The following is a 15,000-nucleotide window of genomic DNA, read 5'->3' as shown; positions in this document are numbered from 1 at the left end:
CACTTAACGAATTTCAGCTGAACGTTACACTTCCGAAAACTTTTAACTTGACCAATTTTAGCTAAACGTTACAGTTCCGAAAACTCATAAGTCCACTGATTTTACTCGAACGTTACACTTCCGAAAACTTTTAACTTAACCAATCTCAGCTGAACGTTACAGTTCCCAAAAACTCATAAGTTTACAAATTTTAATCTACAGCTCTTGACTTAACAAATTTCAGCTGAACGTTACAGTTCCGAAAACTTTTAACTCGACCAATTTTTGCTGAACGTTACAGTTCCGAAAACTCCCAAGTCCACTGATTTCACTCGAACGTTACACTTCCGAAAACTTTTAACTTTACCGTCTCAGCTGAACGTTACAGTTCCGAAAACTTCTAAGCTCACTGATTTCACTCGAACGTTAAACTTCCGAAAACTTATAAATTCACAGACTTCCCTCCAACGTTACAGTTCCGAAAACTTCTAAGCTCACTGATTTCAATCTAACGTTTCACTTCCGAAAACTTTTAACTTAACCAATCTCAGCTGAACGTTACAGTTCCAAAAACTCATAAGTTTACAAATTTTAATCTACAGCTCTTGACTTAACAAATTTCAGCTGAACGTTACAGTTCCGAAAACTTTTAACTCGACCAATTTTTGCTGAACGTTACAGTTCCGAAAACTCCCAAGTCCACTGATTTCACTCGAACGTTACACTTCCGAAAACTTTTAACTTTACCGATCTCAGCTGAACGTTACAGTTCCGAAAACTTCTAAGCTCACTGATTTCACTCGAACGTTAAACTTCCGAAAACTTATAAATTCACAGACTTCCCTCCAACGTTACAGTTCCGAAAACTTCTAAGCTCACTGATTTCAATCTAACGTTACACTTCCGAAAACTTTTAACTTAACCAATCTCAGCTGAACGTTACAGTTCCAAAAACTCATAAGTTTACAAATTTTAATCTACAGCTCTTGACTTAACAAATTTCAGCTGAACGTTACAGTTCCGAAAACTTTTAACTCGACCAATTTTTGCTGAACGTTACAGTTCCGAAACTCCCAAGTCCACTGATTTCACTCGAACGTTACACTTCGAAAACTTTTAACTTTACCGATCTCAGCTGAACGTTACAGTTCCGAAAACTTCTAAGCTCACTGATTTCACTCGAACGTTAAACTTCCGAAAACTTATAATTCACAGACTTCCCTCCAACGTTACAGTTCCGAAAACTTCTAAGCTCACTGATTTCAATCTAACGTTACAATTCTAAAACTTTTGAGTTGACCAATTCCGAAAAGTCATAAATCCACAAATTTCATTCGAACGTTGCAATTACGAAAATTCAAAACTTGACGAATAACAAGTTGAAAACAGCTACATTTTTCAGTAGATGAATTTCGATGGAAAGCCACAACTACAATTTTTTTTTTTAAATATGTAAATAAACCTAAAAACTTGTAATTTTTGACATTTCTGAAGTTCCAGACCTGACACATAGATGACGCCATTTTAGGGTCAGGTCAGGTCAAATTATGCTTAAAATTCAAGAAAAATACGTAAATTAACCCAGAATCTTGTAATTTTGACATTTATGAAGTTCCAGACCTGTCATATAGATGGCGCCATTTTTGAGTCAAAATAGGCGCCAAAATTCAAAACAATATGTAAAATAAAGGAAAAAACAGTAATTTTTGACATTTATGAAGTTCCAGACCTGACACATAGATGGCGCCATTTTAGGGTCAGGTCAGGTCAAATTATGCTTAACATTCAAAAAAAATACGTAAATTAACCCAGAATCTTGTAATTTTGACATTTCTGAAGTTCCAGACCTGTCATATAGATGGCGCCATTTTTGAGTCAAAATAGGCGCCAAAATTCAAAAACAATATGTAAAATAAAGGAAAAAACAGTAATTTTTGACATTTCTGAAGTTCCAGACCTGACACATAGATGGCGCCATTTTAGGGTCAGGTCAGGTCAAATTATGCTTAAAATTCAAGAAAAATACGTAAATTAACCCAGAATCTTCCCAGAATCTTGTAATTTTTGACATTTCTGAAGTTCCAGACCTGTCATTTAGATGGCGCCATTTTTGAGTCAAAATAGGCGCCGAAATTCAAAAACAATATGTAAAATAAAGGAAAAAACAGTAATTTTTGACATTTCTGAAGTTCCAGACCTGACACATAGATGACGCCATTTTAGGGTCAGGTCAGGTCAAATTATGCTTAAAATTCAAGAAAAATACGTAAATTAACCCAGAATCTTGTAATTTTTGACATTTCTGAAGTTCCAGACCTGTCATATAGATGGCGCCATTTTTGAGTTAAAATAGGCGCCAAAATTCAAAAACAATATGTAAAATATAGGAAAAAACAGTAATTTTTGACATTTGTGAAGTTCCAGACCTGTCACATAGATGGCGCCATTTTTGAGTCAAAATAGGCGCCAAAATTCAAAAACAATATGTAAAATAAAGGAAAAAACAGTAATTTTTGACATTTCTGAAGTTCCAGACCTGACACATAGATGGCGCCATTTTAGGGTCAGGTCAGGTCAAATTATGCTTAACATTCAAAAAAAATACGTAAATTAACCCAGAATCTTGTAATTTTTGACATTTCTGAAGTTCCAGACCTGTCATATAGATGGCGCCATTTTTGAGTCAAAATAGGCGCCAAAATTCAAAAACAATATGTAAAATAAAGGAAAAAACAGTAATTTTTGACATTTCTGAAGTTCCAGACCTGACACATAGATGGCGCCATTTTAGGGTCAGGTCAGGTCAAATTATGCTTAAAATTCAAGAAAAATACGTAAATTAACCCAGAATCTTCCCAGAATCTTGTAATTTTTGACATTTGTGAAGTTCCAGACCTGTCACATAGATGGCGCCATTTTTGAGTCAAAATAGGCGCCAAAATTCAAAAACAATATGTAAAATAAAGGAAAAAACAGTAATTTTTGACATTTCTGAAGTTCCAGACCTGACACATAGATGGCGCCATTTTAGGGTCAGGTCAGGTCAAATTATGCTTAACATTCAAAAAAAATACGTAAATTAACCCAGAATCTTGTAATTTTTGACATTTCTGAAGTTCCAGACCTGTCATATAGATGGCGCCATTTTTGAGTCAAAATAGGCGCCAAAATTCAAAAACAATATGTAAAATAAAGGAAAAAACAGTAATTTTTGACATTTCTGAAGTTCCAGACCTGACACATAGATGGCGCCATTTTAGGGTCAGGTCAGGTCAAATTATGCTTAAAATTCAAGAAAAATACGTAAATTAACCCAGAATCTTCCCAGAATCTTGTAATTTTTGACATTTCTGAAGTTCCAGACCTGTCACATAGATGGCGCCATTTTTGAGTTAAAATAGGCGCCAAAATTCAAAAACAATATGTAAAATATAGGAAAAAACAGTAATTTTTGACATTTGTGAAGTTCCAGACCTGTCACATAGATGGCGCCATTTTTGAGTCAAAATAGGCGCCAAAATTCAAAAACAATATGTAAAATAAAGGAAAAACAGTAATTTTTGACATTTATGAAGTTCCAGACCTGACACATAGATGGCGCCATTTTAGGGTCAGTTAGGTCAAATTATGCTTAAAATTCAAGAAAAATACGTAAATTAACCCAGAATCTTGTAATTTTTGACATTTCTGAAGTTCCAGACCTGTCATATAGATGGCGCCATTTTTGAGTTAAAATAGGCGCCAAAATTCAAAAACAATATGTAAAATAAAGGAAAAACAGTAATTTTTGACATTTATGAAGTTCCAGACCTGACACATAGATGGCGCCATTTTAGGGTCAGGTCAGGTCAAATTATGCTTAACATTCAAAAAAAATACGTAAATTAACCCAGAATCTTGTAATTTTTGACATTTCTGAAGTTCCAGACCTGTCATATAGATGGCGCCATTTTTGAGTCAAAATAGGCGCCAAAATTCAAAAACAATATGTAAAATAAAGGAAAAAACAGTAATTTTTGACATTTCTGAAGTTCCAGACCTGACACATAGATGGCGCCATTTTAGGGTCAGGTCAGGTCAAATTATGCTTAAAATTCAAGAAAAATACGTAAATTAACCCAGAATCTTCCCAGAATCTTGTAATTTTTGACATTTCTGAAGTTCCAGACCTGTCATTTAGATGGCGCCATTTTTGAGTCAAAATAGGCGCCGAAATTCAAAAACAATATGTAAAATAAAGGAAAAAACAGTAATTTTTGACATTTCTGAAGTTCCAGACCTGACACATAGATGACGCCATTTTAGGGTCAGGTCAGGTCAAATTATGCTTAAAATTCAAGAAAAATACGTAAATTAACCCAGAATCTTCCCAGAATCTTGTAATTTTTGACATTTCTGAAGTTCCAGACCTGTCATTTAGATGGCGCCATTTTTGAGTCAAAATAGGCGCCGAAATTCAAAAACAATATGTAAAATAAAGGAAAAAACAGTAATTTTTGACATTTCTGAAGTTCCAGACCTGACACATAGATGACGCCATTTTAGGGTCAGGTCAGGTCAAATTATGCTTAAAATTCAAGAAAAATACGTAAATGAACCCAGAATCTTGTAATTTTTGACATTTATGAAGTTCCAGACCTGACACATAGATGGCGCCACTTTTGGGTCAAAATGGGCGCCAAATTTCAAAAAAAATATGTAAATAAAGTAAAAACCAGTAATTTTTGACATTTGTGAAGTTCCAGACCTGTCATATAGATGGCGCCACTAAATTATGTTTTCGACTAACAGGTGGCGATACCAACATTAATAGTTACAGAAAGCTGTAATTTTTTTGACTTTCAAGTTTAGGTAACTGTTCTACAGATGGCGCCAGCATTGCTACAAATACAGGAACCTGTAGTTGTTTTTTGACATTTGACATCTTGACCTAATCTATAGGTCTAAAGATCAGCAATAGAATGGACTTCAAAGTTGATAATAAAGCTTTATTTTTATTATATATCGTAAATGGATTGTGTTTAAGCATAACGTTTGAATGGTTATGCAACCGCTTAAACTAATTGTTGCCGAACTTTCGTCTTTCCTTTGCATTCTTGAATAACGGAAATATAGATGGATTATTTTTGTGCATGAATTTTAAATTGTTATGCAACCATGAAAACACTAATTATTTTCTTTTTTCGGAGTTTTTTCAGATTATTGAAAGTCTGACACAAAACCTGTCCGTAACTGCGGCGTTCTCGCCAAACGCTACAGCTTGAAAAATCTAAAATTCGCATAGTCTAAATGTCCGAGAAAAATCGAAATTAAATGAAAACGAACAAAAGTTCGGACCGAACTAACATTAATCGAAAGTGGATGTCATAATTTTAAGTCCCTAACTAAACGGGATCTAAAACCCTTTCGAAACTGTGGCGTTCGAATTTTGATGAAAATTATTCCAAGTCCAAAGTCGGAACTGAAGCGTTCACATTGAACGCTACAGTTTCGAGAATCTATTCGGAACTGAAGCGTTCACATTGAACGCTACAGTTTCGAGAATCTATTCGGAACTGAAGCGTTCACATTGAACGCTACAGTTTCGAGAATCTATTCGGAACTGAGGCGTTCACTTTGAACGTTACAGTTTCGAGAATTTATTCGGAACTGAAGCGTTCACATTGAACGTTACAGTTTCGAAAGGACAAAATTAACAAAGACCAAAAGTCCGAGAAAAATTGAAATTAAATGAAAATGAACAAAAGTTCGGACCGAACTAACATTAATCGAAAGTGGATGTCATAATTTTAAGTCCCTAACTGAACGGGATCTAAAACCCTTTCGAAACTGTGGCGTTCGAATTTTGATGAAAATTATTCTAAGTCCAAAGTCGGAACTGAAGCGTTCACATTGAACGCTACAGTTTCGAAAATCTATTCGGAACTGAAGCGTTCACACTGGCGATTGCTTATGCAACCATGAAAGCACAAATATGAAACGCTACAGTTTCGAAAACTCATTCGGAACTGAAGCGTTCACACTGGCGATTGTTTATGCAACCATGAAAGCACAAAAATGAAACGCCACAGTTGCGAAAACTCATTCGGAACTGATACGTTTACACCGAACGCTACAGTTTTGAAACCTCGTTCGGAACTGATGCGTTCAAAAATGTCGAAATTTTTACAAGTCCAGTTTCGGAACTGTAGCGACTGCATGGACTTAGCGCGAAAAGGACACATTCAGTGGGAACTGTAGCGGTAGGGACCCGTAAAAAAAGTAAAAAAAATAATAAAATATTTTATTTTTTGCTTTTTACCTTCCGTATACACAATTTTTTTTTTTTTTTTTTTTTTTTTTTTTAAGTCCAAATTGGGAACTGTAGCGGTCAACAGAAAAAAAAACTTTTTCCATCAACCACATACAATTCCCATTTTTAATATAATATTATTATTTATATTAATATTATAATTATTCATAATATATTACTGAACATTTGCTTCTCCTCAGTTTCGTTCTTTGGTTTCCAATATCATTCACTCGATCATATTTAATTCAAGCTTGTTATCGGAGGAGAAACAAGTCTTTCACAATTTTCACCAGTTCTGCTTACCATGTGACGGATCTTTTGTTTTTCAACGGGCGGAACAATAATCGAGATTTTTACTGCTTGGTGTTTCGGGCTTTGTGTTTTATTTTATAGATCCGTCACATTATTCAAGTAAATTATTCAATTCAATTTGTCGTCTGCATTAGAGTCAAGATTATTAATTTCATCTCATTTGCAGACGACTTTGGATAAGAGCACTGGGTGGTCACGTTTTTTAACTAGCGGTGAATTAGCTAATTCGTTCGCAAAATGCACGTTACAGGCGGACTAATTCACATTTCGCTATTCATCGAGAAATTTTTATTCACAGCGGTATATTGTCTTTCTAGAGACTTACCACTTTTTATTTCATCGATGTATTTTTATTTTTAATTTAGCATAATATCATTAAACGGGGTCGCGATGTACGAGAGGTAACAGATCGTACGGACGCGCACATTTGATTTCATGTCAATCCATTCATCGTGCGTACTTGTCCGTCATCGCTGCCACTTACCATCACTACTCCCTATATATGCCACCGCGGCAGCGATCAGCTCTGAATCGCTCGATGCGTGAAACGATCGAAATCCCATAGTGCGCCGGCCGCTCGCTATGGGCGAGGGGTAGAGTAAAACGGTCTGATCGCTCGGTGCAAAAGTCCGTTTGGGTACTTAGAGACGGAATTTTAAAATTCTGATTTCGCAGATCAATTTCAAGGATTATTAGGACTCGAATGCTGTCGACCATGTTTTGTAAAAAAAGTTTTTTACGTTTTTACGGCAATTTGACTGAACGCTACAGTTTCGAAAAAAAGTCGGAACTGTGGCGTTCGATCGAAATTTTTCCAAGTCCGAAGTCGAAACTGTAGCGGTCGACCAAAATTTTTCTAAGTCCGATTCGAAACTGAGGCGTTCGACCGAAATTTTTCCAAGTCCAATTCGAAACTGTAGCGTTCGAACAAAATTTTTCTAAGTCCGAAGTCGAAACTGTAGCGTTCGGCGCTCATTCGTCTAAGTCCGAACTCGGAAGTGTAGCGGTTGACAAATTTACATTGACCAAAAGTCCGAGAAAAATCGAAATTAAATCCAAACGAACAAATGTTTGGGTCGAACTAGCATCGATAGAAGGTAGATTTTATAATTTCAAGCTCCTAATTAAACGGGATCTAAAACCCTCTGGAAACTGAGGCGTTCGAAATTTTGATGAAAATTTTTCTAAGTCCGAAATAGGAACTGTGGCGGTCGAGCGAAATTTTTCTAAGTCCGTAGTCGAAACTGAGGTGTTCGAATTTTTGATAAAAATTTTTCTAAGTCTCATGTTGGAACTGTGGCGGTCGAGCGAAATTTTTCCAAGTCCGAAGTCGAAACTGTAGCGTTCGAACGAAATTTTTCTAAGTCCGAAGTCGAAACTGTAGCGTTCGGCGCTCATTCGTCTAAGTCCGAAGTCGGAAGTGTAGCGGTTGACAAATTTACATTGACCAAAAGTACGAGAAAAATCGAAATTAAATGCAAACGAACAAATGTTTGGGTCGAACTAACATCGATAGAAGGTAGATTTTATAATTTCAAGCTTCTAATTAAACGGGATCTAAAACCCTCTGGAAACTGAGGCGTTCGAAATTTTGATGAAAATTTTTCTAAGTCCGAAATAGGAACTGTGGCGGTCGAGCGAAATTTTTCTAAGTCCGTAGTCGAAACTGAGGTGTTCGAATTTTTGATAAAAATTTTTCTAAGTCTCATGTTGGAACTGTGGCGGTCGAGCGAAATTTTTCCAAGTCCGAAGTCGAAACTGTAGCGTTCGAACGAAATTTTTCTAAGTCCGAAGTCGAAACTGTAGCGGTCGACCAAAATTTTTCTAAGTCCGATTCGAAACTGAGGCGTTCGACCGAAATTTTTCTAAGTCCAATTCGAAACTGTGGCGGTCGAGCGAAATTTTTCTAAGTCCGAAGTCGAAACTGTAGCGTTCGGCGCTCATTCGTCTAAGTCCGAAGTCGGAAGTGTAGCGGTTGATAAATTTACATTGACCAAAAGTCCCAGAAAAATCGAAATTAAATGCAAACGAACAAAAGTTACGGTCGAACTAACACCAAACAAGGGTGGCTGTGATAATTTCAAACCCCTAACTAAACGGGATCTAAAACCCTCTGGAAACTGAGGCGTTCGAAATTTTGATGAAAATTATTCTAAGTCCGAAGTCGGAACTGAGGTGTTCGGTCGAAATGCCGTAAAAACGTAAAAAATATTTTTTTCAAAACACCGTTAACGGCATTCGAGTCCTAATGACCCTTGAAATTGATCTGCGAAATCAGAATTTTAAAATTCCGTCTCTAAGTACCCAAACGGACTTTTGCACCGAGCGATCAGACCGATTTACCCGACCCCTCGCCCATAGCGAGCGGCCGGCGCGCTATGGGATTTCGACCGTTTCGCGCATCGAGTGATTCAGAGCTGAACGCTGCCGCGCAGGCATATATAGGGATAGTAGTGGTGGTATGTAGCAGCGGACAAAAGCGTACGATCGAAATGTGATTTTATGTGCGTCCGATTATCTTGTTACCTCTCGTACACCGCGACTTACCCGTAGTTGGGACGATGGCCGGAATGTGTACCCTGTGGACCCACCATCGTTTGAGGGATGACAAATCTTGCCATTGACCATGCACAGCGAGATTGCGGATGCGGCGAGCGTTTCTATGTTAGCGGTCCAAATGCAATCAAAGATTTTATGTGTTCGTGTCAGAACGACCAAAAATTAACAAATGCGTCAACTCACTAAAGTCCGAGCGAGAATTTTGAAATAAATAAAATTTCATAAACTCGTAACGTGTGAATATTTCTAAAGAGAAATCTCACAATAAACCGTCGCTTTCAATCTAGCGAAGAGTATGGAGAATGTTTGAACTTTTGCTTGTCGACGACGATATTTTTTCTTTACGATAAAATTTCAAGTCGATGTGCCCAAAAATCTCTAAATTTTGAACTGGGAAATTATTTCTTCGTCCGATGAATCGCATTGATCTCTGTTTTTGACGAAAAAAAGACGGATAAAATGCAGCATTCAATCAAGGATATAAAATAAAAGAAAAATTTTCCGTAAAAACTATATTACAATGGAGGATTATGTTTCTACTTTTCGTCCGATGAGTCGCAACAAAAATAAGTAATCCATCCGTCGTTGTTCGTTTAGTCGATCTGAATGCACTGTAAAAATTTATTAAAGTAAAATGTTACGTTTGCATTTCATGAATTTTGACAAACGTGTACCGAAATGTGTACAAATTATTTATTTCGACGACGACGACAACTTAGAACGGATGAATAAAATTAATTGTTGCAAGATTCAAACAAGGATGAAAAAGTCATAGAAAATTATTCCGTAACCATGATATTGGATTATTTTTTCTTCACTCTCTCCTCCGATGAGTCGCAACAAATAAAAATCCATAAATCAATTCATCCGTCGTTGTTCGTTTAGTCGATCTGAATGCACTGTAAAAATTTATTAAAGTAAAAATGTTACGTTGCATTTCATGAATTTTGACAAACGTGTACCCCGAAGTGTGTACAAATTATTTATTTCGACGACGACGACAACTTAGAACGGATGAATAAGAATAAAATTGTTGCAGGAGATTCAATCAAGGATGATGTGAAAAAAATGTCGAAAAATTTTCCATCCAGAAAGATCGCGTGGCGTTACGTCTCTTCTTACGAGGTTTTCGTTTCGCAGACACGCACACTTTCTTCAAAACAATAATAGGAAAGTGTTCAGTTTTTTATAAGAGCAGCAGGTGTCTTTCCGAAATTCTACGATTATTGTAGCTTATATGACTAGAAGGAAAGAAAGACTAAAACTCTCTTATTTTAAAACAAGAACGCAGTTCCCTGGTTGATCCTGCCAGTAGTCATATGCTTGTCTCAAAGATTAAGCCATGCATGTCTCAGTACAAGCCAAATTAAGGTGAAACCGCGAAAGGCTCATTAAATCAGTTATGGTTCCTTAGATCGTACCCACATTTACTTGGATAACTGTGGTAATTCTAGAGCTAATACATGCAAACAGAGCTCCAACCGGAAACGGAAGGAGCGCTTTTATTAGATCAAAACCAATCGGTGGCGGTCTCCGTCATCGTACAACTTGGTGACTCTGAATAACTTTACGCTGATCGCACGGTCTCGCACCGGCGACGCATCTTTCAAATGTCTGCCTTATCAACTGTCGATGGTAGGTTCTGCGCCTACCATGGTTGTAACGGGTAACGGGGAATCAGGGTTCGATTCCGGAGAGGGAGCCTGAGAAACGGCTACCACATCCAAGGAAGGCAGCAGGCGCGCAAATTACCCACTCCCGGCACGGGGAGGTAGTGACGAAAAATAACGATACGGGACTCATCCGAGGCCCCGTAATCGGAATGAGTACACTCTAAACCCTTTAACGAGGATCAATTGGAGGGCAAGTCTGGTGCCAGCAGCCGCGGTAATTCCAGCTCCAATAGCGTATATTAAAGTTGTTGCGGTTAAAAAGCTCGTAGTCGAATCTGTGTCCCGCGCCGCCGGTTCATCGTTCGCGGTGTCAACTGGCGTGCCGCGGGACGTCCTGCCGGTGGGCTTAGCTCGAGAGGGCGGCCCAACTCAATCCCGCCGCGGTGCTCTTCATTGAGTGTCGAGGTGGGCCGGCACGTTTACTTTGAACAAATTAGAGTGCTTAAAGCAGGCTAAAACTTCGCCTGAATACTGTGTGCATGGAATAATGGAATAGGACCTCGGTTCTATTTTGTTGGTTTTCGGAACCCCGAGGTAATGATTAATAGGAACGGATGGGGGCATTCGTATTGCGACGTTAGAGGTGAAATTCTTGGATCGTCGCAAGACGGACAGAAGCGAAAGCATTTGCCAAAAACGCTTTCATTGATCAAGAACGAAAGTTAGAGGTTCGAAGGCGATCAGATACCGCCCTAGTTCTAACCATAAACGATGCCAGCTAGCGATCCGCCGACGTTCTTCCGATGACTCGGCGGGCAGCTTCCGGGAAACCAAAGCTTTTGGGTTCCGGGGGAAGTATGGTTGCAAAGCTGAAACTTAAAGGAATTGACGGAAGGGCACCACCAGGAGTGGAGCCTGCGGCTTAATTTGACTCAACACGGGAAACCTCACCAGGCCCGGACACCGGAAGGATTGACAGATTGAGAGCTCTTTCTTGATTCGGTGGGTGGTGGTGCATGGCCGTTCTTAGTTGGTGGAGCGATTTGTCTGGTTAATTCCGATAACGAACGAGACTCTAGCCTGCTAAATAGGCGTATTTCGACATCCCAAAGGCCCGTCGATCCTGGGTTCGCCCGGTGGTCGTGCGCGGTTTTTACTGTCGGCGTACAAACAATTCTTCTTAGAGGGACAGGCGGCTTCTAGCCGCACGAGATTGAGCAATAACAGGTCTGTGATGCCCTTAGATGTTCTGGGCCGCACGCGCGCTACACTGAAGGAATCAGCGTGTCCTCCCTGACCGAGCGGTCCGGGTAACCCGCTGAACCTCCTTCGTGCTAGGGATTGGGGCTTGCAATTGTTCCCCATGAACGAGGAATTCCCAGTAAGCGTGAGTCATAAGCTCGCGTTGATTACGTCCCTGCCCTTTGTACACACCGCCCGTCGCTACTACCGATTGAATGATTTAGTGAGGTCTTCGGACCGGTACGCGATGGCGTTTCGACGTCGTCGATGTCGCTGGGAAGATGACCAAACTTGATCATTTAGAGGAAGTAAAAGTCGTAACAAGGTTTCCGTAGGTGAACCTGCGGAAGGATCATTAACGTGTCCTCGTACACACGAATTTTGACATATGTATAATTTATTATTATGCATTTTTATTTGATCGTGTCGATGTACACTTTATGTTTTTACAACACCGTCGTCGATGACATGGAGTCGACGGCACGATCTTTTGTCGTGCCGTTGCTTGTTTCTTTTTGAAACACCGTGTGTACGACGTTTTGAACTACGAATCGTACATATTCGGAAAAACAATAGCGTTACGCTGGCCCGCAGCGCCGGTCCTTGCGATCGAGTTTTTCACCTTTTTTGAACGAGAAAAACCGAATTCGCTCGGGCATACGGCTGTTTCTTCGGGTACCTAGATTTTTTGATTTTTTTTGTACTATCTCTCGATCTTTTCCAATGATGGAAAAAAGGAGGGACGCTTTCGGTTTTTCGACCGGATCGCGGAAAGTTGTGAACTCCACCGCGAAAGTCGAAAGACGTTAGAAGTCCTCTTTTTTCGGACACACGGAGAGGATGTAGCAGAGTAGTCGAGAAAGAAGAAAATCGCAGGTGTCGAATTAGGTTACGACTCCGTGGGTTTTAAATGATTTACGCCCGGCTACGGGACCGGCGAGAAACGCTCCCGATTTTACGATTCGCGTGAATGATGTTCGTCGTTAGACGCTTCAAAGAGTTTTTTGAAAGCGCCGTTAAACGAGCGATCACACACACATCACACCTTGCTTTTTTAATGTTTTTGGTAGATGTGGTAAAGTGATTTCGTTAGAAACGGTAAAATTCTCTTTACGGAGCGTACGACTGCACCATTTCAAAATTATATACACCGTCAATCGTCATTAAGTCACGATATAGAACGGTAAACTTGAGGATTTTATGTTAGACGCTCAGTCTGGCACGTCTATAGATTTTTTCGTCAAAATTCACGATCTGTCTTCGGTTTGGCGACGAAAAAATATAGAAAGAAAATTGAAACACGAACACAAAGACCGCCCGCGAAAATCTCTTTTCGCTTACGGCGGATACTAATTCGCTTTTTCATAACGAGTACGATGATGTAATGATGTGTTGATTCCGATCGATCAAAAACCGTCTCTTCGTCACACTTTTTAAAGTGCTTGACACACGCACACTAAATGAAAGACACAATAAAGGAAAACTACCGAAAATGTAGTTTATGAGAGAAAGCAGCATTATTTATTAAAATTATTGCTGAGAAAAAGGAAATTGGCAAATTCCTAATTAAAATCGTATCGAACATGTCCCATCTTCACACATACATGCTCGTACTTTGCGTGTAAAAGCGGAGACCGCGTGAAAAAGAAAAGTGCTTCTTTTTCGGTGCGCGGATACAAATTTGTGTTTGGGTTAATATTTTTTTTAATTTTTTCGTACGCGTAAAACTGAGACCGACGATCGCGTTCCCTTTCAGACGAGAAAGTACGGACGAAAGACAATTAAGAGCGAGAATCATAAATATCCATACCACAACACCGAAATTTTAGACGTGGCACGTTTCGGAACCACGAAGATCATTTTCGTTTCGGATGTACGCACGTACGCAAAAATTTTTGCAAGACGTGTATAGACAGCTGGACGATCGGCATGATCGGGGTTCTTGTGGAACGAGCGTTTAAATTTTAAAAAGATTACCCTGAACGGTGGATCACTTGGCTCGTGGGTCGATGAAGAACGCAGCTAATTGCGCGTCAACTTGTGAACTGCAGGACACATGAACATCGACATTTCGAACGCACATTGCGGTCCTCGGATATAATGTTCCCGGACCACTCCTGGCTGAGGGTCGTGTCAATTTCAAAGACTGCTCGGTTTTCGTTTTCGGACGAAAACGTCGGAGCGTGTTGGATGTGTTGCGACGCGTCGAATAGGTACTCATTAATGTACGTGATCGTCACTTACGTCACGATATAACGACGCACGCCTCGAACGTGTGCCGAGACGTTTACTCGAGCGTGTTTTTTCGTCAAAAAGGACGGGACGGGTATGCTTTGTATTTTTTTTTTACAAAGTCCGTCGGACGTCCACCTTGCGAATCATAAATACGAAAGTGTTTACGTCGGCACATGTTCTTGCGTGGTGTGTCGTAGAATCGTGTGTTTGTGTGCGTTTCTCGTGCAGCGAGTAAATTTGCGCGACATCTTAAGACGCGAAAGCGACCAACTACTACTTGTTGTAGTTGTTGGCTGGTCTTTCGGCGTAGCACGTCCTATTTCTTCAACATGTCGTCATTTAAAAAAAAAAATGGCGTTTTAAGGTTGAGAACGTTATAGACGGTCGTCGTGTCCGAGACGTGTAATGCAAATCGCGACAGACGTCAGATCGTAAGCGTTTCTGTAAACTTAGCCATTTTTTAAAAAGAAAAATGACGAACACGTATAGCAAGGAATGGGAGACGTGTCGTGATCGTCGAAATGACCGAATGAAAAATTTTTATTTTTCATATGCGACCTCAGAGCAGGTGAGACTACCCGCTGAATTTAAGCATATTACTAAGCGGAGGAAAAGAAACTAACTAGGATTCCCTCAGTAGCGGCGAGCGAACAGGGAGAAGCCCAGCACCGAATCCCGCGGCCGAAACCGGACGCCGGGAAATGTGGTGTTAGGGAGGATCCGTCATCCCGAGATCGTGCGGCGCGTCCAAGTCCATCTTGAACGGGG

General features: G+C 39.6%; 3 non-coding genes across 3 annotated transcripts in view; all 3 read left to right on the top strand.

The window, feature by feature from the left end:
- Positions 1–10,434: 10,434 nt before the first annotated feature.
- On the top strand, positions 10,435–12,355 carry LOC148165718 (small subunit ribosomal RNA). The gene has a single exon (XR_015771232.1). It is a non-coding gene; the product is annotated as a small subunit ribosomal RNA (ribosomal RNA).
- Positions 12,356–13,971: 1,616 nt separating this feature from the next.
- LOC148165717 (5.8S ribosomal RNA) lies at positions 13,972–14,128 on the top strand. The gene has a single exon (XR_015771230.1). It is a non-coding gene; the product is annotated as a 5.8S ribosomal RNA (ribosomal RNA).
- A 658-nt stretch (positions 14,129–14,786) lies between these two features.
- The window catches only part of LOC148165716 (large subunit ribosomal RNA), a 4,039-nt gene continuing 3,825 nt past the window's right edge, over positions 14,787–15,000 (top strand). The window contains exon 1 of the ribosomal RNA XR_015771233.1: positions 14,787–15,000. This exon is cut by the window's right edge and continues 3,825 nt beyond it. This is a non-coding gene — a ribosomal RNA (large subunit ribosomal RNA).

The sequence above is a fragment of the Gnatocerus cornutus genome, unplaced genomic scaffold, assembly GCF_029298725.1.
Source record: "Gnatocerus cornutus isolate USDA-ARS CGAHR unplaced genomic scaffold, icGnaCorn1.1 ctg00000238.1, whole genome shotgun sequence".
NCBI classification, from domain to species: domain Eukaryota; kingdom Metazoa; phylum Arthropoda; class Insecta; order Coleoptera; family Tenebrionidae; genus Gnatocerus; species Gnatocerus cornutus.
This window is presented reverse-complemented; position numbering and strand designations above follow the sequence as displayed.